The sequence below is a fragment of the Sarcophilus harrisii genome, chromosome 2 (assembly GCF_902635505.1).
Source record: "Sarcophilus harrisii chromosome 2, mSarHar1.11, whole genome shotgun sequence".
NCBI classification, from domain to species: Eukaryota; Metazoa; Chordata; class Mammalia; order Dasyuromorphia; family Dasyuridae; genus Sarcophilus; species Sarcophilus harrisii.
Window position 1 is genome coordinate 505,694,916 of NC_045427.1, and position 26,871 is coordinate 505,721,786.

At 36.8% G+C, this 26,871-nt stretch overlaps 1 protein-coding gene across 1 annotated transcript in view; it reads right to left on the reverse strand.

Moving 5' to 3' along the window:
• The window catches only part of WDR72 (WD repeat domain 72), a 270,383-nt gene extending 249,331 nt beyond the window's left edge, over positions 1-21,052 (reverse strand). The window contains exon 1 of the mRNA XM_031955230.1: positions 20,776-21,052. The gene's annotated coding sequence lies outside the window, so the exon portion shown is untranslated. The remainder of the gene's footprint in view (positions 1-20,775) is intronic.
• Between the last annotated feature and the right edge of the window lie 5,819 nt (positions 21,053-26,871).

A 26,871-nucleotide genomic window follows, 5' to 3' on the forward strand; every position in this document is an offset into this window, starting at 1 on the left:
TCCAGTTCCTTGTCACTACAAAAAGGCCTGCTATAAGTATTTTTGGGCATGTGGGTTCTTTCCCCTTTTTTATGATCTCTTGTAGATACAGGCCTAATAGACATACTGCTGGATCAAAGGATATGCACAGTTTGATAGCTTTTTGGGCATATGGAACATTGTTTTATTTTTTGTATCCCTCAGAAATATAGGCATTTAATAAATATTTGATGAATTAATACCTCAAGAGTTTAAGCTGATTTCTTACACTCAAGGAGTTTATTTAGAGAAGAACAATATCTATGAAAAATGTGTGTTAAATTTTGAAACATCTGCAATAAGGGCAAATGGGTTACAGATAAGACAGCACTGTACACTGTGTAATTTTAAGGACACCAAGCATAAAATTAAAGAAGAGTAAAGAAAATGCATTTCTCTCCCTCTGGAAGACTCTGTGTGCTGAACTTTGTGTGTACTTAGTTGATATGTTTGTTAATTTGGATGAATAGCTTAAAAAAATTCTCTTTGTGAATGTTGTTAAAAGGGATGGCTTGATGAGTTAGGAAGGGATATGTTTGAAAATAAAGGTGATATAAAAACAAAAGACATCAATACAATTATTTTTTTTTAATGTCTGTTACAACTGAAATGAGCAGAACCAGGAGAACCATTCACAAAGTTGTTGTTTTTGTTGTTGTTGCTGCTGCTGCTGTTGAGTGATTTCAATTATCTCTGACTCTGCAATTCTATTTGGAGTTTTTTGGCAGAGATATTGGAGTGGTTTGCCATTCTCTAGCTCCTTTTACTGATGAAGAAACAGAGGAAAACAGGATTATGTGACTTGCCAAGGATCACACAGATAGTGGGAAGTGGCTAAAGAAATTTTGGCATATGGATGCAATCGAATATTATTACACCATAAGAATTTATGCAATGTACAATTTCAGAGTAAATAACCTTTTTTATATAACTTCTTTCTTTTTCCTTTTTTTAATATTTTTTCAGGTTTATTTTATTTTATATAGCAGCTTTTTATTTTTCAAAATACATGCAAAGATAGGTTTTAACATTCGTCTATATAAAATATTGAGGACTACATGTTTGATTCCTCTGCTTATATTATTTCCAGAAGGAAATCTTCTTAATATAGTTAATAAATTCCTAACATAGCCCTGATCTACTTTTTTCCATGCCAAAATTTTCAATGATTCTTTATTGTCACCCAAATAAAGCATACTTTGTGCTGCGATAGGTAAGACTCTCCTTCATATACTCCCAACCTAACTTTCTAATGAAATCTCAAAACACTCTTTCCATATTCCATATTTGAGACAAACTGGAACATTGTCATTCTGTCTTTTCCTTTCTCTTTAGCTTTGTTCATGCTGTCTCCAATACCTATAATGGAATGGACTCCCCTATCTGCTTCCCATTTTTGCATATTGAAGTGTCTTTATTCCTTCAAGGCACAAATCTTCCACAAAATCTTGGTGACATTCCTCAAACTCCCATAATCTCTAAAGAAAAAAAGTGATGTTTCATCTCAAATATTTTATACTAGTAAGTACCTTGTCAAATTCCTTTCCTTTATAATTTTCACAATTTTCTTCATATTACACTTGCATTTATCTTTTCTCTCATTAGCTCATAAGATCAAAGATTTTATCTTTTTTTCTTTTTTTGTGGAGGCAATTGGGGTTAAGTGACTTGCCCAGGGTCACACAGTCAGAAAGTGTTAAGTGTCCAAAGCCACATTTGAACTCAGATCCTCCTGACTTCAGAGCTGATGTTCTATCCACTGCACCAACTAGCTGCCCCAAAATCAAAGGTTTGAAGCTCAAAGGGACCTTATAGGTCATCTAATCTACCTCTCCCAATTTTATAATGAAGGAAACTGAATCTGAAAGAGATTAAACAACTTGTGCACAAGCTAAACCTGGTACTTACTACCAGAATTAGGATTAATATATTTCATCGTTTTCTTTCAAAATCTCCCCTTCCTGAGGTAGTTTATAAAATAATTCCTCAGTACTTTTAAAGTTGCATGGCCTCCAAAACATAGTTGTTCAAGGTTTACTTGGTATATATCCCAGCTGCTCTTTCTAATGTCCTGTTCTTAAGTAACATTTTAATTTCTTCATGGAGTCCAATTGAGACTGAAGTGTTAAAGAGTCAAAATGTAGTGGCTGTAAAATGACAAGTAATGAAAATAGATACAAAATGGCAACAAAACTGCTCAATTTTCCATGTCTCATATCACTTTGACAGTTCCATGTTAGAATTTGGATTAGTTGGTTCAGGTGAATATCATGGTAAACTTCTAGATTAAACCAATCTCACTTTCAATTTTTGTGAAGTCTTTAAGTGCAAAGTTCATGACATACTCATCAGGACTTAACACAGGGTCTTGAACACTTAATAAATGCTTAATAAAGCATTAACTGATTTTTCTTTTGTGGTTTCTGGATCTCATTACTTCATAGTCCCACACTGAATATAAAGGTAAAATCCAATCAAGACTCAGGAAGAACTATTCATCATAGTTACAAATAACTATGTTATGAGTAGAGCTCAGTAGAGGATGGCAACATTAAGAAAATCTGTATTAGGATTAATTTTGGAAACCAACACGACTCATTATCTTTATGATGGGATGCCTCCATCCATTTGACTCATACACCTACTTAAACAGCATGTGGGCACATCCATATATTCTGACAAGGAACAAGAATACGTCAGCTGTGTATCTGCAAAATAAAATCAGATCCAGAATGTAGACACAAGAATGATATTTGTGAATCTGTAAGCAGAGGACGTACTTGTTGGTAGATTTCTGGGGCTTATGAGCAATCAGGTTGTTGACAAAAAAACCCAACAAAACCAATTCTAGGTTCCCAAATGAATTTCACATACAATCCTGTTTTTGTGTCTTCTGACACAAGTGCTCCACAAATATGCAGACCTTCAATATTTCTTGACTAATTTCTCAGATAGACACATGGCAGGTAGATAACCCAAATAGCTGCTTCCTTGACATTTCACACCTATAGTTTAAGGAGTTTCTATCTATTGCCTGAGGCAATAGAAAAGCAGTCAGCAAAATGTGGAGAAAATAATAACTTATGAAGCAGCAGAATAAAGGGGAGAAAGGTTGCAGGGAAAGCCTAGTTGAATGGGTGGCCAGAACAAAAAGGATTGGAAAAAATCCAGTTAACTGAGTTGTTACTGACACAATTTGCAAAAGTTTTTTTTTTTTTTTTTTTTTTTTTTTTTTGGAGTGGGGAGAAAAAGGGATAACAAAAGCTATTTTGTTTGCAGGTGCTCCTAAGGAAAATTCTTATCTAATCAACAGATTTTAATCAGATCATTCCTAGCAAAAAGTTAAATCTGTTTCTACAAAGTCAAAAACTGCCTGAGGCCTATTTGGACTAACATAAAATTCCACTAGGGCTGCCCATTCAAGCATATCAGTTTCTGAATTAACCCTAACCAAACATTAAAGTCCAGTTCCTCCAATATGTCACTACTAAGTGATTAATTGCAATTTAAGTAAATTCTCCAACTTAAATGTGTTTTTTAGGTAGGAATACCATAGCAGAAAATTTCTTTTTTTTTTTTTTTTGTTTGAAGTAACTCATGCCAAGTAGAAAATGAAAAGAAAATATAGTATTGGATCGAAGACAATCATCTAAAAAACACTGATAATATTTATTTCATAACATCATAGATTTAGAGCTAGAAAGGACATTAGAAAGGTCTTAGCCTGCCATCATTTTACAGATGAGGAAATGAAGTCCTAGAGAGATCATAATCTGCTCAACAGCACACAGGTAGTAATGACAGGTGAAATTTGAAGTACCTTGACTTTAATTTAAAAATGGACTTTGATTTCATTAATAAAATGAGAAAATTCATATGCCTGCCGCTCCTCCAAATTCTTACTAACTTAACCTAAAAGTCAGGTTCCCAACTGCTGAAATTTCAAGCTTTCTCCAATTTCCTCAAGGATCTACTTTCACCAATATACTAGCCTCCATCCTTTACATTCCCTACTATAGTTCCATGATATTTCTGATTGCCGGTAGTTTCCCATCCTCTCTCAACTCCACTTCAGTTCTTTTTCTCTTGTTACTTATCATCTCTAGTTAAGCAGACTCAGCAGTAGTACTGAATTACAAGCATTCATCCACCAGCATAGACTACTGAGAGAACAGGAGTAAGGGGCAGAAAAACACCTTTGAATCTAGTTTAAGATATCCTATTGCATCTGTCTTCTCTATTAAATTTTTCTACTAAGTTTTCCCGCTCTATAATTCCAAATTCATTTGTCTTCAATCTCCACATACTGATTGCATTCCTACTGCCTATAAATGTGTCTACCTAAGCCTCATTCTCAAAAACATTTGTTCTATCCATCTATCCCAGATATTTTCCCCTCTCTTTTCTTTTAGTTAATCATCAATCATTAAGTAACTGCTTTGTACCAGACATTGGTGCTAAACAATGATGATACAAAAAGAGGTAAAAGACAGTCCTTGTCCTCAAGGAGTTTATAATCTAATGGGAAAAACAACTTCAAACAAATATATTCAAAGCAAATTAATATAGGATAAATAAAGGGGGAAAAAAGACAGAAGGAAAGGCACTGGAATTAAGGGGGGTTAGGGAAGGCTTCCTAAAGAAGGTGGAATTTAAATGGAACTTAAAGAAAACCAGGAAAGTCAGTAGTCAAAGTAAAAAAGGCCAAGTGTTCTAGCAATGGGGAGCAGTCAGAGAAAATGCCTGAGTGTTCATGGGTCAGTGTCACTTCACTAAATAGTTTACATATATCATACTTTGAGAACAGCTGCCATATGTAGACATCATAAACTCAACATGGTCAAAAGGCCCAGCGGATATCAGCAATCAGGAAGATCTGAGGGCAAGTTTGAGCCTCAGACACTTCTTAGTTGTGTGACCCTTGGCAACCTTTATTTGCTTTATTTTCCTCAACTATACAATGGGTATAATAACAGCATTCATTTCACAGAGTTGTGAAAATCAATGAGATAATATTTGTAAAGCACTTAATACAATGCCTGACATATAGTGATATGTAAATGTGATCTATTATTATTATTATTGAAATATTATCATTTGCAAAATTACAAATCACAAACATAGAGATAGGATGTGACCAAACCAAAAAGAGATATGATGTGACAACTTCACTCTACTTCTTTGCAGGGAGAGGAGGTCCACAAATATGGAAACTATATATATATATATTTAGAGTTTTAGAGGTTTTTTTTTTTAGGGTTTTTTTTTCCTTTTTTCTCTTTTTCTATAAAAATGTTATATGGGTTCTCAGGTAAGAGTGAACGGTGGAAATACTAGAACAAATTCTGGTGATATAAAAACAAAATATGAAATGAAATATATTTTAAATGAAAGCTGTTGTTATTAACTGAGTGTAAATTAAGTATTTACTATGTGCCAAGTACTTTGCTAAGGCCTGTTTTCCAAAGAGAAAAGATCTTTTACTCTCAAGAAGCTTATTGTAATGAAACAGTCAACATATATATATAAATCAAAATATATAAAATAAATACAGAGTATTATATCAAGGGGGAACAGTAGATTAATTTCAAACAATGAGTAACTGTTAAACACTTATTGGACTTTAGAAACATAGCACCCTTGAAGACCTCCACTGAGAATAAAAAGGACCAATAGGACTCTTTATCGCAGGCAGTTTTAGGTTCTTTTATCCACCTGTGAATTCTCACTGGTATATGTCTCATGTTTGTGGTCTCTGAAGGTGAGGGTCTCTAGACTACTTGCAGTCTTGTCCCTTCTGAGGAAAAAAAATGGCCCAGAAGTTAGCAATGGAGTTGCCTTTGGGGAAATAGCTATTAATGAAGGAAGCTGCTTATGGTCCATGGGGCTGTACTTTGAGGAATCAGGCTGAAGTTTTTCCCTTTCCTCTAGAGACCTCACTTTCTAATGCCCCTTGATTCCACAGGAATATTACCCCAGAAATCATAATCTCTCTCCTCAACCTTTTTTTACTGGCTCCTTTATATATACCTAAAAGCATATGGAGGTTGCCCTACTATGGTGGCTGGTAGGAACAGAATTAAATGTGTGTATATATATATATATATATATATATATATATATATATATATACACACATACACACACACACACATACACACACACATACATATAGATGCATGTATGTATGTGTGTGTGTGTTCATATACATAACAAGTATATAAACACATAATATATATATGTATATGCATAAGCACACACACACATATATTTCAATTTCCCTTGTGTTCATCTCTAGATGACAAAAATCAAAAATTGCCTGATTCCTTGACTTTTTTCATTTTTCATTCTGTATCAAGAACCCTGCAACCAAGTCTCTTTGCCAAGGGCCTTTACTGAAAAGTCTGTACTGAAATGACCCCAATGTCCTCATCTATAAAACAAGAGAGTCCAACTATATTATCTCAAAAGATCTTTTCACTTTTAATACTTAAGATAAATTTCACAGACTTAGAAAAGAGTTTAGATTTAAATTGTCTCATTTACATGGGAAAATAGAGGCCTGGAGAAGTCAACTGACTAATTAGTATCATAAGTAGGACTAGAATGCAGGTAGGCCAACTCCTAGTTCCAATGGTCTTTCTAGTACAGATTAGTACCTTAGCACTTAGTACTTGATTTGACTTGAAGTCAAAAGCCTTGGGGGTCAGCTAGATGGCAGAGTGAATAGAGCACAGGCCCTGGAATCAGGAGTACCAGAGTTAACATTTCCTAGACATTTACTAATTAAGTCACCCTAGGCAAGTCACTTAATGGTCTAACAGGAGGAAAAAAAAAAAAAAAAGACCAGTTAAAGTCAATGGCATTCATAAAAAAAATAATGAAAGTGGAGCATACAGATAAATATAGGAAAACTTCAGAAATGCCATGTGAAGAAAAATCAGAACAATACATATGCCAGTACAACTACATCGACATCATCATCACAGCAACAAAATCTAAAGAAATTTATAAAAAGAAATGTTGAGAAGAACGTGATATACTCATTTTAAAACTTATAAGCAATGGAGTTTGTAATTTTGCATATATTTAAAAATGTTTTTAAAAGTATTCTGTCCCAGACAAAAGCTAAAAACATAAGGACCCATCTAACTAAATACAAAAAGGTTCCTTAGCCTCTGGATGATAAAGAATTTTTTACTACAGCAGTCCATGAAACAAAGAAAAAAATTCTTAGAAATTCTGTTTTGTACAAATACAGTCCTTTGAATTCTATAACAGCAGATAGAATTTAAAAATGGGGCAGAGGACACTAAGCATCATAGTTTTTGGAGCACTGTTAAAGATTAACTTAACTATAAATATTCTAAATATAATACACTTGGTTCAGTCACCAACCAGTTGCTATTACTGGAAGAACTAGAGCCCAGAAATGTTGATATTCAGGAGATAAAAGGAACTAAATAGCTCATAAGCTCTCCTTAGAGAGGCAAACAAAGAATCTGATGTACTTGGTTTCATTGTACACCCAAGGACAATAAGAAATATTATGTTATGGAACATTTAGTCATCTTGTCATTTAGTGTTCAGTAATGAACATAACCCAAAAGGCCCAAAAGGAAAACAACTTTTTATGTGCCCAGCATCTGCCAAAGAAGATGAGGTAGAAAAACTCTATTAACTTATTGACAACAGCTTCCAAATCAAATCAACATTTACTATGATTACTTTACCAAGTTGGAATAAAAGTGGACATAAGGGAGAGTGAAAAGTATGTTGGAAACAAGGATCCAAGTCTGAGACATGAAAGAGATCATACAAGATTACAGATTCCCAAGAAGGCCTATAATCTAAAGATTAATAGAATACAAATTGCTTATAGGGGGAAGTAAATCAATTTTTAAAGTGCCTAGTAGAGGTCAGGTACTGTATTAACTAAGCACTTTTACAAATTTTATTTCGTTTGATCCTTAAAACAATCCTGTGAGATAGATGCTATTATCATCCTGTTTGTACAGTTGAAGAAACTGAGGCAGGGAAAAGTTAATTGATTTGCTCAGGGTCACTCAGCTAGTAAATATCTGAGGCCCTGTCTGAACTCAGGTATTCCTGACTCAGGCCCAGTGTTCTATCTATTGCACCACTTAAATGGCTTAAAAGCAAGGATAGTTTCATTTTTGTCTTTGAAATCCCAGCATTTGCAGTAATTCCTGGCACATAGTCAATACTTAAATGCTTATTGAATTTTAAAAATACCTATAGCTTTTGACCCAAAGATTCCATTTCTAGACATTCTCCCACAAGGAAATCTCTGAAAAAAAGAAAGTCCTCATATATGCTAAAATAATTTTCGATTGCAAAAAGCTTTACAAATATTTCAGCATTACAACGCTGGGAGGTAGATAGTGTTATTATGCTCATTTTATAGATAAAGAACAGAGACAGAGGTGGTGTGACTTATCCATGATCACACAATTAGGCCATATTTGAACTCAAGTTTTTCTGATTCCCAGTCCAGGACTCTATCCAGTAAGGGCCCACAAGCATATCAAACTCACTACCAGCAAAACAGAACTCCTTAGATTACTCCAAAATCCAGCCTAATTCCTACTTCTTCTCTTCCTGTCAGTTGCCCTGCCATTCCTTCCACCACCTAAAAGTGGGACCCATTCCAGCCTGAGTCACCCATGCCTCTTCTTTCTTCTTTAACCCTAGTATCCAACCAATTGCTAGTTCTGGTGAAGGTGATTTATACTATATAACTTATCCAGGAGAGGCACTGGAGACTTCTCATACAACTTTTTCAAGAGCTGGTTGTTAAAATTTCAGTGTATTTATATCTTGGAAAATTAATAAATGCTACAAATCAGAGGTTGATTTATTATTATTTTATTGATTGTCTAGATTTTAAAAAGCAATGGAAAAATGTTAATGATGTTGATCTTAAGCATGATACATGATAGATGATTAAATGTGGTATATATATATATATACATGTGTACATATGGGTATATATATGTGTATGTGCATATACACATGTTGTTGCTTAGCTTTCTTGAAAAGGACAATGGCATCGGGAAAGTGGTACCATGACCTGCAAGTTAATTGGATTTCAGTCAGGTGGGGCTGTGAAAAGTGATTCACCTCAGGCCCTCCTCCGGAGCCATCTGAGTCCAGTGACAAAATATGACTCTGGATGCAGTGGAGGGCAATGCCCATTTAGTGATTAAGGCTAGTAGGAAATGAGACTAATCATAACTTCTTTTACTTAGTCAAAAAAAAAAAAAAAATCAATTTAGGAGAGGAAGACTCTCAGGGTTTTTGGCCAAAACAGAAATAATTGCTATTTACACTTACTCTGAGCCATCAAAGACCAAACAATGACCAAGTGAAGCTTGGATTTGAGACCTTGTCAATGAAAGGAAGAGGATTTGCGGTCTAAGAAAAGGTTTTTAAGAAAGAAATCTAGCCCATAAGCCCCAAGATATCTTGGAAGATTTCGGTAATAAAAATGTATATTCCTTTGGGCAAAGCAACAGTTTGGAGAGCCAATTGTTAAACATTTACCAGCATACTGCTGATTGTATTAATCCTACTCTCTTCCCTAGAATTAAAGCCACTGTAGTCCAACCTGTCATTACCTGAAAATAAAGTCTCCTTCTCCTAACTGATTTCCTTAGGTCTATTCTTTTCTTTCTCCAAATCATTAGCCATACTGCTACTAACTAAACTGATATTCCTAAAATGAGGATCTGACCATGGCATTCCCTATTGAAAGATTTTCAGTGGTTCCCACTTGCTCACAAGATAAAATACAATTTATTCTATTTTCTATTTAAAGCCCTTTTCAATCTGGTTCTGGCCTACATTAATGCCTAAATTACAAAGATTCTAAAAGAGCTGGGACTGAAAAACAGCTCTCCCAATTCTTTCAACATACTTTTCATGGGACTATAATCCATCACACTGCCACTGGCACCACTCAAAACACCTCATACCCAGCTATTGTAAAATAACCTCCTAGTTAAAATCCCTTCCTCAAGCTTCTCCCCATTCCAGTCCATGTGCCACTGAGCTGGAAAAGTGTCAGTGTTCAGATATGATGTCAACCCTCAACTCAATAAATTCCAGAAATTATTAATTTCTGGACAAATTCTGGACAAATATAAAATCCTTATTTATTTTTCCAGGGGCGGGGGGGGGGGGGGGGGAAGGTGAGGGTGCTTAAAATCTTTCATAATATATCCTAGTGTAAAATATACTGATTGGATTTTGAACTGAGATTTGACTATTTTTTTGAAAAGTCATTTGTAATTAACCACACAAACTTAATCATAATAAAAAGATGATTTAGAATTTTAATTTCAGTAGATAATGCTAAAGTTTGTTCTCCACTCTCCACTTTTTCAGGGGTGTGAGATAGTTCAAATATTTTCAATTAGCATATATGTGTGTGTTTTGCATAAATTTTTATGAAAGAAAACGGGCAGTGGCATTCAAAATGTTTATACTTGCCAAGTCTTTACAAAATTTGCAAGACTTAATTTAAATACATTAATGCAGTTTTTTTTTAAAAAGTATATTTCTGAGCTAGTCAAAAATATCATACAATTCAATTAGCAAAACATTGTGTCAAGCTGCTTTCCAGTTTTATAATTCAGACCTTCCCCATTTCACAATGTCCTTTTCAACCCAATGATATGTGCCTGATTGCTATTTGAGTACAAAACATTCTATTCTCTGGATTTCAGGAATTTTTACTGGCTATCCTTCATGTTTAGAACACTCTCCTCATCCAATCTTCTTCTAGCTTCCCTAGCTTCTTCCTGGTACAACTTAAAATCCTGCTTCTAGCAACAAGCTCTTCCCAATCCCCCTAACTTCTAATGCATTTCCTTTGCTTATCGCCGATTTATCTGGTGTGCAGTTTGTACCACGTTGTCTGCATGTTATCTCTCCCATTATCCTGGGAGTTTCTCAAGAGCAAGAATGCCATTTCTTTGTATCTCTCCGTTCTCCTCCTCCCCTCTTCCCCACCAGTGCTTAACACAAAGCCAGTGGGTGATTATTAAATGTTTATTGACTTACTTTCTGATTGTTGTTTTCTGGGAATACAAAAGATCAAAAAAGCTAATTACTCCTGGCCCTCAAAAAGTCCCACCACTTATTAATGATTTGGGATGGCAGCTAGATGGGGCAGTGGGTCACCTGGAATCAAGAAGACTCATCTTCCTGTGTTGAAATCTGGCCTCAGACACTTCTGAGCTGTGTGACACTGAGCAAATTTGCTTTAAAGCAGGAGAAGGAAATGTCGAATCACTAGTATTTTTACCAAGAAAACCCCAAATGGGGTCACAAAGAACACACAAAACTGAAACTACAGAACATATGGCTAAGAGGGAAAGCTGTGTTAGGTCTCATTCTAACCCCAGACCTTACTAATGTTTATAGACCAACTTCAAACAAAAAAGATACCAAAGCAAAAGTAAAGAGCTTTGCTTATCTACAGACCAAAGAGTAGTAGTAGCACAAATCAGGATCCAAGGGCAAAAATGTGTACTCTCTTAACCATAAATCCAGGGTCAGGACTTATGTGCTGGGGGAAGCATACCTAAGGGAACTGAGTAAACTAGCTGTGATTTTACCCAATGGTACTTAGTTTGAGGTCTCAATTATACTCATAGTAGTCAAATTTAGATCTACATTTAAGCTAACTTAATGATAGGCTAAACAAAGAGAATATTGGTGGGGATGTAGGGCGACCCAAAGAATAGAAAAGACCCAGGGTTGTCGTTCCTGATTAAGAATTAACTCCTCTCTTCCACCCCCCCTCAACCCCCCCCCACCCCCCGGTACAGATCTCAAAGGGTAACTCCCAAAATCTAGCACAGATAGAGACGTCAGAGAGGAGCTAAGCTAGCTACTCTGCTATGTATTTTCTTGAAACAAGAAGGCTTCATCTTCACTTTCCCATCATTTTTTACCTTGCCCTGTCCTCTCTCCTCTTGCTCAGAGGAATTTAACCAGGTCAAAATTACTATGGTTTCTGGAAGAACATGCCAATGGGCTTCCTTATAATTCCATTCTTCATCTCCTGGACTTACTAGAACATGACTCCCTTCTCGTCCCACTATTCCTCTATATGCCATTATAATACAAACCCTTCTATTCTCCAAACTCTAGGAACCCTAATATAAAATATGGTAGGGGGAGTTGAGGAGGGGGAAACAATCTTGAAGGCAGATACAATAAAATATTGATATCATTACAATAAGAAAAGGAGTTTGGGTAGTAGATAGAGTTGGTCTCTGCCCCCCACTCCTCTAACCCTCCTTAAAGTCCAAATTGGTGATTAACTTATTGAAAATTATTATAACTGGCTAGGTTCACTCCCATTATGCTTCACTCTATTCCACTGCTTTTTCTTTAGCAGCAACCTAGAAAGGTGTTTCCTTATTCCCTCTACTCTTCCAGTTATAGAATTATAATCAAATCAGTATTTATCGTGCTCCTGGAAAGGGTACTATTCTTTTATGGTTCAACTCACCATTACAATATCCAAACCACAATATCAACCCCAGTCACCAATCTCACTCTATGCATTACTTCCCTATTAGAATGTAAACTTCTTTTAAGGGGGAGGCCATTTTGTTCCTCTATTTTATATTTTTATTCTCAGTGCTTATCATAATTTGGTGTCCCTTATGTTCTTAATGAATTCTTTCATCCATTCATTCATACAATTAGCAAAAAACTGTCCCTCTACATATACCTCTCATTATACCTTATTTTCTTGATAATGATATTATCTTCCAAATTCCAGGTCAGTAATTATAGGGACTAAAAGGATTGTAAGCTTAGTTGTCTGCATGTTGTCTTCCCTATTAGAATATGTGTTCCTTGAGGACTATCATTGTGTTCTTAGTAACAGTAGTAAGAACTTCATAAGTATTTATTGACCTTCAAATCCAATACTAGATGCTGGGGTTACAAAGACAAAAGTCAAACAATTCCTGCCTTTAAGGAAAAAATCCCTTCCAGGGATACAAAATGTGCTTGCACGAGTATAGACAAAAATCAATACAAAATAATTTTTCAGGAAAAGGTACTAATAGCTTGAGGAGGGGTGGAACAGAGGGAGGATCAAGAGAGTTTTCCTGAAGAAAATGGCAAGGGAGATGAATTTCGAAGGAAACTAGGGATACTATACATCATGATATATTATTTAGCAGAGGGAAGAGGAGGTGAGCATGATTGGTCTATGGTATATCCTCATCTTTGGTTAACAAAGATACTACCAATGTGATCTTACTGTGTGCCCTTACAAGTGCTAATTCTTCCCCTCACCCTTTTTCTCCTTGTATTTATTTGTTTATAATTTCTGTCTACTTATATATGTGTATGTAGTATAATGCCTGGCATATATTTGGTGAGTCAATAATACCTCACCCTACACACACACACACACACACACACACACACACCCCACGTCACTAGGAAGGGAATCTTTCTGAGCTTCTTCATGATCTGTCACAAGTGGCCGAAGAAGTCATGTTCAGGTGGCAAAAAGAAATCCTTCCCCGGAGATATAAGTAAACGCCCAACTTCCATGGTTCATGGGTGTGAGAGATGGAGATCCAGCATTGATCCAATCCCATTTTAAGTAGCAAGAAACTGCCTAGTAATCCCTTGTTTGTATTTCTTAGAGGAGTGACATAAGAAACACTTATTTCATTCCACACAATAATTCACTGCAATCCAAGGGAGCACAGTGAGGGCAACGCCATCTCCCAGCTGCTGATTACATCAAAGGTTTGCAGCCTAAATTCAATTTTATGATGTTAATCTCAGGTCTGCCACTCAGAAATTTTCTCTGAGGGATATGATTTTTCTCTGGATTTCATTTTAAGAATGATTTTCTTCGTCTACAATCAATAAAGATATGTTTTCATCAAAAGACTCTATCTTAGCAGAATTCAATTGGCCATTTCAATTCCTTTTGGTGACACAGTATTAATTAAAATAGTTTATGTTGCACCTCAGTTGGAAAAAAGGCAGTAAAAACAGCATCCACTCAGAACACATGTACTAGACACATCAGCATGGATGGCAGAAAATTTCACCTCCTTGAGGTGACAAACATTAGCAATTCAGGAGAGAAATGTTATCCTTGGCTTATTTATGTAATCTTCCTGCAAGAAATGAAGCTACTTCTGCTTTTTTTTCTTTGAGAGGAAATAAAAATGTATGTAAGAGGGTTAAACATTTAGCTTCAAAACACTCCTTGAAGGACTCAGAAAGGAGAAACATGGAACCATAAAATATAACTATTAACTGAAATTTTAACAGTTTCTTACTGATAAATTCAAACTGTTGATAGAACTTTGAAAAATCTGCTTTCTTCTATATGATAAAAGGACATATCATAAGGGTTTGAAGTCTAGGGTGCTATTTAGCTTTGCATTCTTTGACTTGACTGCTGGCTATGTAGATGGTACAGATAGAATGCCAGACCTGGAGCAAGGAAGACTCACTTTTATGAGTTCAGATCTGGACTGAGATACTTTACTGACTCTGTAAGCCTGGCCAAGTCACTTAACCTTATTTACCTCAATTCCTCACATGTAAAATGAATTTTCTTTGGCAAAGAAAATAAAAAGAAAAAACACTCCAATATGTCTGCCAAGATAACCTGAAGAGAGGTCACAGAGTATAAAACAACTTAACAACAAAAACACTGCCTCCTTAGATTTTCAAAGTTTTCTGACCAAATAAAACTCACTTGATTTTCTATACTGCGATCTATTTTTTTTTTTGCTATTTTAATTTAAAATTTTAAAAAATCCTTATTAAGTGTCTATATATTGCTTATTTCAGAAGAAGGAAAATTATTCTATTTTAGTAATCATTTATTGTTCTCCAAAAGCAGATTTTTTAAAAGTTCCTACAACAGTTTGAACTTATCAGTAAGAAGCTACCAATGTAATCTTGGTATGAACTGATCATTTGTTTAGGCATTTAATTATTTTAAATCTTACTACAAATCTTATGTTAACATATGTAGATTGTATTTAATTTATACTAATAGTTGTTTATTATTTAAACACTTATTAGCTGTGTAATCCAGGGAAAATCACTTAACCCTGTTTGCCTCAGTTTCATCTGTAAAATGAGGTGGAGAATGGCAAACTACTCCAGTATCTCTGCCAAGAAAACCCCAAATGAGATCAACCAAATAACAACAAAATAGTTTTTAGTCAAGAGATAACTGGGCTTCTCTGGGGATGAACAGTTCTCCTAACATGAAGATACTCTTTAAGGGTCTTTTGAGCATATTCAGTTTGCTGAATGTGAAGTTTCTGGTAGCCTTTTTTGATCAGCTGTCTGTGTCTTTAGAAGTGTGGAGACTAATCCAAAATTGTCTCTTCTGGGTTTATATCCCAAAGAGATCATCAGAAAAAGTAAAAGGACGCACATGTGCAAAAATGTTTGTGGCAGCCCTTTTTATAGTGGTTAGAAACTGGAAACTGAGTGGATGCCCATCAGTTGGAGAATGGCTGAATAAATTATGATATACGAATGTTATGGAATATTATTGTTCTATAAGAAATGATCAGCAGGATGCCTAAAGAAAGGCCTGGGGAGACTTACCTGAATTGATGTTAAGTGAAGTAAATAGAACCAAAAGAACATTGTATACAACAATGACAAGATTATGTGCTGATCAATTTTGATGAAGTGGCTCTTCTCAACAATGAGATAATTCAGGCCAATTCCAATAGACTTGTGATGGAGAGAGCCATCTGCACCCAGAAAGAGCACTCTAGAAACTGCATGTGGATCACAACATAGTATCTGTACCTTTTATGTTTGCTAGTGTTTTTTTTTTCTAATTTTTTTCTTTTTGATCTGCTTTTTCTTGTGCAGCATGAGAAATGTGAAAATTTGTAGAAGAATTGCACATGTTTAACCTATATTGGATTACTTACTATTTAGAGAGAAGGGAGTAGCGGGAAGGATGGGAGAAAAATTTGGAACACAAGGTTTTGCAAGGGTAAATGCTGAAAACTATCTTTGCATGTATTTTGAAAATAAAAAGGTATTATCAAATACAAAGTGCCAATTTAAAAAAAAGTGTTGAGACTGAGACTTGCAATGATTTCCCACCACCACTATCACCGCTGACTCTATTTCTACTGCTCTGTAATTGGCTATGTCCATAGCATAAACACACTACTTCACCCATAGCAAAGATGTCAAGGATTTTACTTCTCTTGTTCTTTCTCTTCTACCTGGCTATGAGAAATGGATCTGGAGTTGTTTGTTTATATTTTATGTTGTTTATCTTTTTCAATTTCAGGTGTCAGAGACCCCAGGACTATAGATGGTGATCTTAGAGCCAGCATTGTGGGCAGAACAATACAGTCACAAACATGAAATCCTTGAGAAACTAGGGTGCTTGGGACTTGAGTCTGAGAAGCTACTTCTTAGTCTCCTTTGAATCCAATTCTTTTATTATTTTTCCAGAAAACTTCCTTCTTCCCCAGCAAGCTTCTGTCCTGGGTTCTCTCCTTCTTCCATAGTATTTCAATTGTTTATATCAGCAACCATGGATTCAGTTATCTCTGATGATTCTCAAATCAATTTATCTAGCCTTCATCTTTCCAATGACCTCTGGTTTTGCATTTCCAATTGCTTATGTGACATTTTTGAACTAGATGTCCCATAGCCATTTTAAACTGAACTCATCCAAAACCAAACTTATCTGCCTACTCCTCAAAACGTCCCTTCCCTTCTTCCTAACTTCACACCACTGAAAAAGGTACCACCATTCACCCAGGTTGTAACTTAAGGGTTATCTTCTCTCTTCCATATCTATCTGTTACCATACCTATCCCTTTCACCATTTTGTCTTTGGTGCAGGGTCCCTTCTGTTAATCATTCTGACTCAGTAGGATAATTACAATAGTTTGCTAGTTGGGCTCCCTGCCAAATCTCTCTTCACTTCATTCAATTGTCAGTTATTTTCCTAAAGTTTGAGTCATACCACATCATCCCTTCCCTACCCACTCAAATCAACTTCACTGGCTCCTGGTTATCTTTAGGATGGAATAAAAATGTATATTCCAGCCTCCTTATACCTTATATTCACACTCCCCACCCCCATACTCTTAGATCCAATGACTCTAGCCTGGCAGCTATTCCTAGAACTAAACACATTATCTTCACACCCCAGGCATTTCCATTGGCTGCCTCCCACTCCAAGTTTGGAAAACTCTTCCTCCTCATCTGTCACCTGGATTCCTTAATTTTTTAGCTAAAATTTTACCTTTACAAGAAAACTCTCCTTTATTATCTCCAATTTACCCTATCTTTATCTTGCTTATATGTTATGTAAGGTCCTTCAAACAACACTGGATTTGGGGTCATGAAATCTGATTCCAAGAAGGAACTCTGACACTTGCTAGCTGTGTAATCTTATCCCTTCTGAGATCCAACTTTACCACCTGTAAAAAACAGGGATGATAATATCTGCATTACCTTCCTAAAAAACTTGTTATCAAGAAAAATGCTTCCTGGGCATACTATCGTCGGGCATATATGCAAAGGAAATATCACTGAGGAAATGTCTGGGGGGAAAAAAAAGAAAAGGACTATTCCTGAAGTATAGGAGCAGCTTTGTGAGGCAGCTAGGAGGCTCAGTGGATTACAGTAAAGAGCCTGGAATTGGAAAAATCTGGCCTCAGACTCTTACTAGCTTTGCAACCAAGTCCCCAAACTTGTTTGCCTTAATTCACTGGACTAAGAAATGGTAAACCACTCCACTATCTTTGCCAAGAAAACCCCATGGACAGTATTTGTATGCCATGGGCCACAAGGTCATAAAGAACTGGATACAACTGAACTGTATCATACAATACTGTACCATAAGAAATCACAAACAAGAGTTATTCAATAAGAAGATGTATATCCAGGGCAAAACAACACTCTACCTTGACCAGGATGGATTTAGGATGAAAGATAGGTTCTTCCTTTTGTTAGTGAAGTAGAAGATTGTATGTTCCAGATAAAGCCTACACTATCAGACTAGTCAGTGTATTGGTTTGTTTTGCTCAACTATATTTTTTTATTACAAGGTGGGGTGAAATACTGGGAGGGTAGGGAGTAGACCACATTTAAGAAAATTTAAGAAAAGAGAACATTTTCAAGTATATTATCAAAGATGTAACCACAGTATTTTAAAATTAACTTTAACGTCATTGTTTCTGCTGAACAAATATATTCCAAATTCCCTTTCCCTTACCAATACTACAAAATCTCCACTTAGATACTTTTTACTGTACAGAAAAGAGCACAATTACAATTTCATTCTAACCAAATTTACTTCATACACAATGCAAACCAAATAAAGCCCAGCTAAAAAAAAAAAAAAAACACTTGTATTTTTGAATCCTTCCCATTCAGCAATTGATATATTGCCTAGGATGTCCAAAAGGAATATGACTATCCATATTCACCACTGTTGTCTCTACATAGACTCACAGGATCATAGGGATAAACTGTAAATTGCAGTGTTGGACATTCCTTTCCAGTCTTTTTACACTTTACTCCCCCCAACATATTCTAGCATTCACTGATACTTCATGGATAGTTTCTCCCTCTTCATTTCCAGACTCTTACCTGGCAGTCTCCAAGAAAATCTAACTTTCTTCAAAATTTCCTTCCAGAGGGCAACTAGGTGGTACAGTGGATAGAGCACTAGCCCTTAAGTCAGGAGGACCTGAGTTCAAATGTGATCTCAGACATTTAACATTTCTTAGCTGTGTGACCCTGGGCAAGTCACTTAACCCCAATTGCCTCAGCAAAAAAAAAAAAAAAAGACTTCCTTCCATAATCGGTTCAAATCCCATCTTCTGAAAGAAGCCTTTTCTGGTCTCCCATCCACTTTTTGGCCCCTCCCACAATTAGTGCTCTCCAAGTGAATTTATCTTTACATTGTACTTGACTTGTACTTACAAGGTACATCTCTTTGCTAGTGTTCTCCCCCATTAGAATGTGAGTTTCTACCAACCCAGTGCCAAAGTTTTTGTCTTTTTTACCATTCCTAAAGTACAATACAGGTAGTACATGATTAATACAACTACTGGCTGACTTCTCCCTGGGGCTTTATTTCTTTCTAGGAAAGTAGTTAAAAGGGCAGAATTCCAGAAGGGAATTTGCATGAAATGAAAAGGGGACTTGGACCCTAAAGAAATCTTAAATTTAATTATACTCTGAAGTAATCTCCTTTATTTGACCTTAACTTTAGCATAAAATCTTGCAGCCAGAGGCAGAGGAGTGTTTCCTTCATTGTTTTGGGTCTTAGTCAGCCGTGTGGAAATGAAAAACAAAACGGCAATAATGGGAGGGATACTGAATGAGAGAGAAGGCCACCCACTTACACCCAGCTATTACAATTATCCTTTTCCAACAGGGCAGAAATGATCATTTGGCATTTTGGCCTTTAGAAAGCATTATTGCAATTCAAAGATTTCTTTTCCCCTTTCACCCTAAGACTTGGCATGCTCTATTTGAGACAATGATTCCTACACACTTATCAGTGTTTTAGCGAAATTTAGTATAAATATTAGGCGGAAATTTTCTTGCATGAAACCTCTGTCTTACTTAGCCCATTAGCAATCAGGCCAATTCTAGTCACAAAGCAAATGCTCAAGAAGTATTCTTCATTGAATGGCAGCTGCCAATTATCTACTACCTGCTCAGGCTTCTTTTTTAAGTCCTGACAAAATTGCCTTTCTCAACCCCTCTTAATACTTGCGTCTTCCCGGTGAATTTTTTTTTTTCCTATAATCTATCCTGTTACATAGTTTGCATTCGTGTGTGTTTCCATGTTGTCTCCCATGTGAGATTGTTAACTTCTTGAGAGCAGTCACTGTATTATACCTCTTTCTGTAATAACTAGTATTTAACATAGTGCCTGGCATGTAGTAGGCGCTTACTAAATGTTAATTGACTAAAATAGAGTAATACCACACAGCTTTAAGTAAAGCAAAAGGTATAAATGCATAGCCTTTGCAGCTGTTTTTATTATTATTATTTTTAACAAGGAAAAGTTTCATTCAGCCTTAAGTAATTTCTAAACTTTGGCCCGCCGCAATCTGCCCGTCTCGGCAGAGGTCTGATTTCAAAACCACTGGGGAGACAACATGACAACACCCCCACAATATACATACACACCCTTTTTACAATTCAAAAAGTGAGTCACCAACGATGGCTGACAGAAAAGGCGGGGGGGGGGGGGGGGGTGGTGGGGGGGGGGGGGGGGGGGGGAATAGTTCCGCAGCCCCTTCACACCTGCCCCAAAAAAGACAAGCAAAATACATTGTAACTCCGGACTCCAAGAAGGTGAACAAGACTCGCTTATGTGCAGTTTTTTCCACCCAAAGAGGAAACATAAGGCGTCTGAAAAAGTTTGGAAATATTAACCAAAAGGAAATCTTTAGGGGAAAGAATGGGCGCCCTCTCTTTCATGGTTATAAAGTCCGAATAGAAAGCAAAAAAAAAAAAAAAAAAAATGAGGAAGCCCAGACCTCTTCGGGAAGTCTCCAGCATTTAGTTCGGGAATATTTAGGAAAGCGCAAAATGTGAAGGGAGAATGACGCGGGCTGAGCACAAGCCTAGACAGTGCGGAATAAGAAAGAGCACCGCATTGAAGAGCAGGAAAGGAGATACGCAGCAGCGGCGCTCAGACCTTACCCCGGCAGCCAGCTTGAGCCCTCCCGGTCCGATGAGCAGGCGGGAGGGGACGGGCCTCCACCGGTCGGGCTTTTATCTCCTGCTCTCCCAGCTGAGTGGCTCCCCGCCTCCCAGACACTAGCGGAGCCGCAGACCCCGCCTTGGCTACGGGCCGGCCTCAACTGCCCCGAGAGCTGGCGGAACCTGCTCTCCCTGCCCCGAGCTTCCCTTCTGACCGCCAGCCAGCCCACTCTTCCTCATCTCTCCTCCGCATCCCCTAGTTCTGGGAGAAAATAGGCCCTGGGACAAATGTCCGTGGAACCACGTGGTCGTTGGGGGTTAGAGGACCACGAAGAGAGAATTTAGAAAGGCTTCATAGAGTCCTGAGGAGGCAGCGGTCAGTAATGAGCGTTTATTAAACGCTTATTACAGGCCAGCCACTGGGCTAAGCTTTAGCTGGAGAAGTTTAGCTAAAGCCAGGTTCACTTTGGCAGATGGGAGAAAGTGGGAAATTGCCTTGGACCTTGGATTTAAAATTCATTCCTTGAGCGTTTATTAAGTGTCAGGGTTGCTCATTGAGGCAGAATGACTTGGTGAATATACCACCTGAAAGAAAGGGAGATAGGGTTACTGATCTTTCCACACCAGAAATTCCCTTTATTGATGAAATCACAGATACAGGGAGAACTTTCTCCGGACCCAGAACCAAAACATGCCAGGCACAGCTAAGTATTGATGATTCAAATACAAGAAAAATGACTCCTATTTTTAATCTCCGAACTTGAGCACAAGGATAAGTAAACAGTATATGATTTGAGCAGGGAAAAAAAAAAGTCACTCCTCCCGAGGAATCAGGAAGTTTCTTGTAGAAATGGCTCCTGAGATGAAACTTGAAGTAAGCTAAGAATTCCAGAAGGTGGATTTGAGGCGAGAAGACATTCCAAGCATTGATTCGAACAACAGGAGAAGGGAGGGGGGCACCCTGTGCAAACAAGTAGTAGTAGAGGGAAACGGTAGCCGATTAGTCAGTTTGTTGGAACTTAGCCCTACATAAAGGAGGGGTCCATGAAATGATTGAAGGGAAGGAATCCAGTCCACAAGATTTATTAAGCATCTATTTATGTGCCCCGCACTGTACTAACTACTGCTTATAAACGGGGGTGGGGCAAAGGCAAAAACAAAAGGAAACAAAGAAACAGACTTTGCTGTCAAAGAATTAAGAATTCAACGTGGGAAACCGCGTCCAAACAACTCAGTAAAAAAGAAGATATATTTGTGTATGTGTGTAGGTACACACACATACATACACACAGAGGTTAAATTAGAGATAATAAAGAGAAGAGATGCACTTAGAAAGATTCTTGCCGATTTGAATTGACTTCTGGGAAACAATGAGGTTGAGATAAGGAATTGCTGGAACCGAAGAACAGCAAGTAAAATTGCCTGGGGTATGGAGATGGAATGCTCCATTGGAGGATCTTCAAGAAAATCAGAATCACTATACCACAGAATATAGAGAGATGAAAGAGGTGTAAGAAGATTGGAAAGACAGAAAGGGGCTAAGTTATGAAGAGTTTTAAAAGGATTTCATATTTTATCTTTGTGACAATAGGGAACTACTTTAGTCTATTAAATATAAGTAGTCTAGAATCAAATTATGAACGAATGAATGAGTGAATGGCCAAGCATTTATTATGCATTTATACTATTCTGTGCCTCTGCCCTCAAGTAATTTCATTAGGAGGAAGACCAGCACTTCTACAGAGAAAAAAAAAATAACCCAAAAGAGTGTTTTGTTCTGGGGAGGTCGAAAAGTGGAGGGAGGAGATGACCTGGATTGATGAATGGATACAATGTGAAACCAGGTCTAATTATCTAGGGTTAGTGGTAGATATATTAAGTCAATGGGCTAGTTTGTATACACACAGTCAATAATCAACTGAATTGGACCTTGGCAAGGAACTCCAAAAATAAATGGGTTACATTTCCCAGGAAATGGAGTGTGGATTCAGGAAAAGTTAGTGGATAAGGCTAGAATGGGGAGGGAGGTACTACTGGATGGTTCCTTTTGAGAAGAAGTTATCAGATAATCTGTAGTCATATATCAGGTTTATGGGTCACAATGGGGAAAAAAAAAAGGAATACGTACATACTTTTCAAATATATAGACTTTTAAAACAGGAGGGGGGGGAATATTCTCAGCCCAAATTATTGTTTCTACATTCTTTAGGAGAAAATTAGAATTATCTAGTTTTGGGGGGTTATTTTACTACTCCTGTATTTTTTACTTCACAAGTTAATTTGATTTTTTTTTTAAGCATTACTTCCAGAGGCTCCTGAAGAATAGGAGGAGGAGGGGTGATGGTGGATGTAGTTGTTGTAGTAAGTAGCATTCTTATATAGAAGAGCTTGAAGCTTTGCACATTATTTTACATATGTCATTAACAGAGAATTTGCATTCCTTTTCTAGTGGTAAGAATTTTCTGGATCATTACCTCACATCTCTCAGATTGGCTAAGATGACAGGAAAAGAAAGTGATAAATGTTGGAGGGAATGTGGGAAAACTGGGACACTAATGCATTGTTGGTGGAGTTGTAAAATGACCCAGAGCAATTTGGAACTATGCTCAAAAAGCTATAAAACTGTGAATACCATTTAATTCAGCAGTGCCACTACTGGGTTTGTATCCTGAAGAGATCGTAAAAGAGTGAAAAGAACCCACATGTGCAAATCCCAATAAATTTTAGATGGCAAATACCATCTGCATCTAGAGAGAGAACTAGAGAAACTAAATGTAAATCAACATGGGTTATTTTTACCTTTTCTCCCTTTTTCTTCTGTTTTCTTTTTTTCTATCTTGGGTTTCCCCTTTTGTTCTGACTTTTCTCTCCTAACATGATTCATAAGGAAGTATGCAAAAAAAAAAATTAATAATAATGTACCTGTATAACCAAATAAATAAAGAGATAAAATTTTTAAAAATTAAAAAGAAAAGAATTTTCAGGACCTGGTAGTCCTAGGTACATAGGAGGACATGCTTTGTAAATGCTTGTTAATCTTATTTTAACTAAGATGTTTCCAAGGAGGTCTTTTTCTTTGAACTCCAATTTCCATATCTATAAAATAGGGGGTCGGAGTGGAACTAGACAGCATTCAAGATCTCTTGAAGCTCTAAATCTATGGTTTCATATTCTTTTTCTGTTCCCTATTGCCTTACTAATTGGGCAATTATTAGTGCCTAATAATTAGAAACCTAATTAAGTTTCCCAATTCGTAAAATTCTTATAGTCCACTCCTCTAACTTCTCCAATTATTTAGGAGTTTTCTTTCATTTGTCCCATCCCAAACTGAAGGGCAGGGAGGTTGCATTTCTTTGGTCTGTTTTGTACTCACAGAAAAGCACCAGACTCCTCCTTTACCCACATCTACAAGCAAAACATCACACTCAGTACTGTGAGTCAGAAAACAAATGGCTGCTCACTTTATAATCCTGTGGGCTACTAGGGTTTTGTTTGTAAAAGTGATTGAGACAGGTCTATGAAAAGAGAAAATTTTCCCTAGCAGTTATGTTGAATTTTTATAATATTTCTGATTCTCTCCACATTTCTTCTTCTTATTAAAGGGTTTTGTAAGACTAAAACATGCCTTCTTTTCAACTAGACTACCTGGCTTATTAAAAAGTACTGAACAAAAATAAGGCCTAAGGAAATGAATTTGGTCAAACCAATTGAAATAAGCAAAAAGCTTTTTGTTAGACATCCATCCATGATGATGCTGTTTTTAGAATTAAAGAATCTGAGCTAATCCAAACAGACCCCTGAATTTAAACTATGAAATTAAAAGGACTTGCAGGACTGCAGAACTATCGACCATCAAATGAATACTTCATTATTATGGATAGTGTTTAATCTCTAAGCCTGATGAAAGTGTAAACAAAGCTGCTGAAATAGAAAACTAACATCTGATATTTTCCTCATTAAGATTCCATGCTACTTTAGAAAACTTTCCACACATACACACACACACACAAAGATGGATACAAACACACAGGAACAGACAGACAGGGAGGGAGAGAGAGAGACACAGAGAGATAGAGGTGGAGACAGAGAGAGAGAGATACACAAAGAGAAAGAGACAAGAAAGCTACAGGCAGACAGACAGACTGAAATTGTACCCAAGCTCCTTGGGCATCTGACCAATGCCCACCTTATTTCTATTTTGACTTTTTAAAATCAAGCTTATCCGTATAACAGCTTGATGTCCTGTAATTGAAGCAACAAAATAAGCTGTTTGCTTCAATTATTCTTCTTCTTTTTGTATTTTTGAACCTATTGCCACAGAATCACAAAATCTGAGACCTAGAGGGGTATTCAGGGTCCTACTAGTCCAATCTATAAGAAAAGGAATATCTAATACAACATGACCAGCATGTGATCATGACAGCCTCAGCTATAAGACCTCCATGGACCTACTTCCTATTAAAGAAACTTTGAGGTTGATTACATGTTATCGATCACTTGTTGAAAGAAATATGGTTCCCTAATCAGAACTTAAACCTTATCTGTGGATTTAATCTAGTCTAAATTAAAGTATATTACAAGTTGATATTTAGATGATCTCATGCATGATACTCCCTTTACCCAAATTGCCAGCAACATTTAGAAATACTTTTACCAGGTAGAGTGGTACAGAGAACACTGGCATGGCACAGGAGATACAGAAGACTGACAGTTAGGTGGTGAATGGTAGAGCAGCAGCAGTTTGGAGGTCAGCCCATATATATAGTTTTCTGGGAAAGGACATGGCCCATCCCTTCTCTTTGCAGTGTGTTCAGTAAGCAATACTGATCCCTGTGAAGAGAAACACCAGGGAAGCAGGAATTTCAGAATGGAGTCAGGTGGGGGAGAAGGGATTTTCTGTCTACACTACACAAATTGCCTTCAAGGACTGCGATTGTTTTTGTTGTTGTTCATCCTTCTTTTCTGGAAGAAGACCAATGATATCAGGAGGGTCATGTTTTGACTTGTAAGTGAATTGGATTTAAGTGAGGCAGAGCTGTACAAAGTAATCAGCTCCTCTCCTCTTCTCCAAAATCACTGGGATCTGGGGGCAAGACACAAGATGATGGCCTTGGCCCATTTCCAGACTAAAAGCATAAAAAAGGTAGTATTCAAGTTCATGTGCTCCCTGATATGTTGATGGCCTGAGACAAATCCAATAATGATTCCTTATCCTCTGTAATTCCTATCCATGTCCTTCCATAAATCCATAAATCCACCATAGACTACTCATCTAATGCCCTGAATACTTTCCTCTAGATCTTTTTTTAATATTTCAAAAATACTAGTACATTACTCAGGTTTCCCATTTGTTATCTTTCACCTTTGCTAAATGACTGGTCCACCTGCTTTTTAAGGCAGACAATTTCCTTGGGTCTGTCTTGTGTACAAGTATGCTATGATTTAAAAAACTTTCTATGTATCATTCCATTGCTCTTTGGGTCACCTACAATTAAGATTTTTCTGATAATGATTAATAGTTTTTTAATAGTGGTTCCTTTATGGCAGCTCTATGCTATCACTTGATCTTGCTGACCATTCCTGTCTCTGCAGCCTTGTTTAAAGTTAAGTTTTCTAACAGCCTCTCTACTCTATTGTCATCCTCTTGCTTATACATGCAGGGTACAATTAGAAGAACAAATCAAGATTTTAAGTTTGAAAGATAGATCTTTCATAATAAATTATTTGAGTTGCAAAGAGCTAAAAGTTTGCCACTAGAACTTTTGAAGTTGGCAATTACCCAGTGTAGTCCACTATGCAATAGCCTGAAATGGGGAAAGGGATAATAAAATATATTGAAATTGATGATATCTCAGGTCTTTTTTGGCCCTAAATTTTATAACATCTATGTAAATGAGTCTATCTTTGGCAACTTTATAAAAGGTATAAATGAAAGTGAGCAGTATTTATAAATTACAGAAATAGAGAGTTGCGCTGAGTAAGAACTACCATACTCTTAAAAGTTACCGTGATCATGTTCACAGGACACAGATAAATTCCTTCACCAAAAGCCATAGTCTTTCCTCAACCTAGTGCAGAGAAAAGAGTGGTAGATTT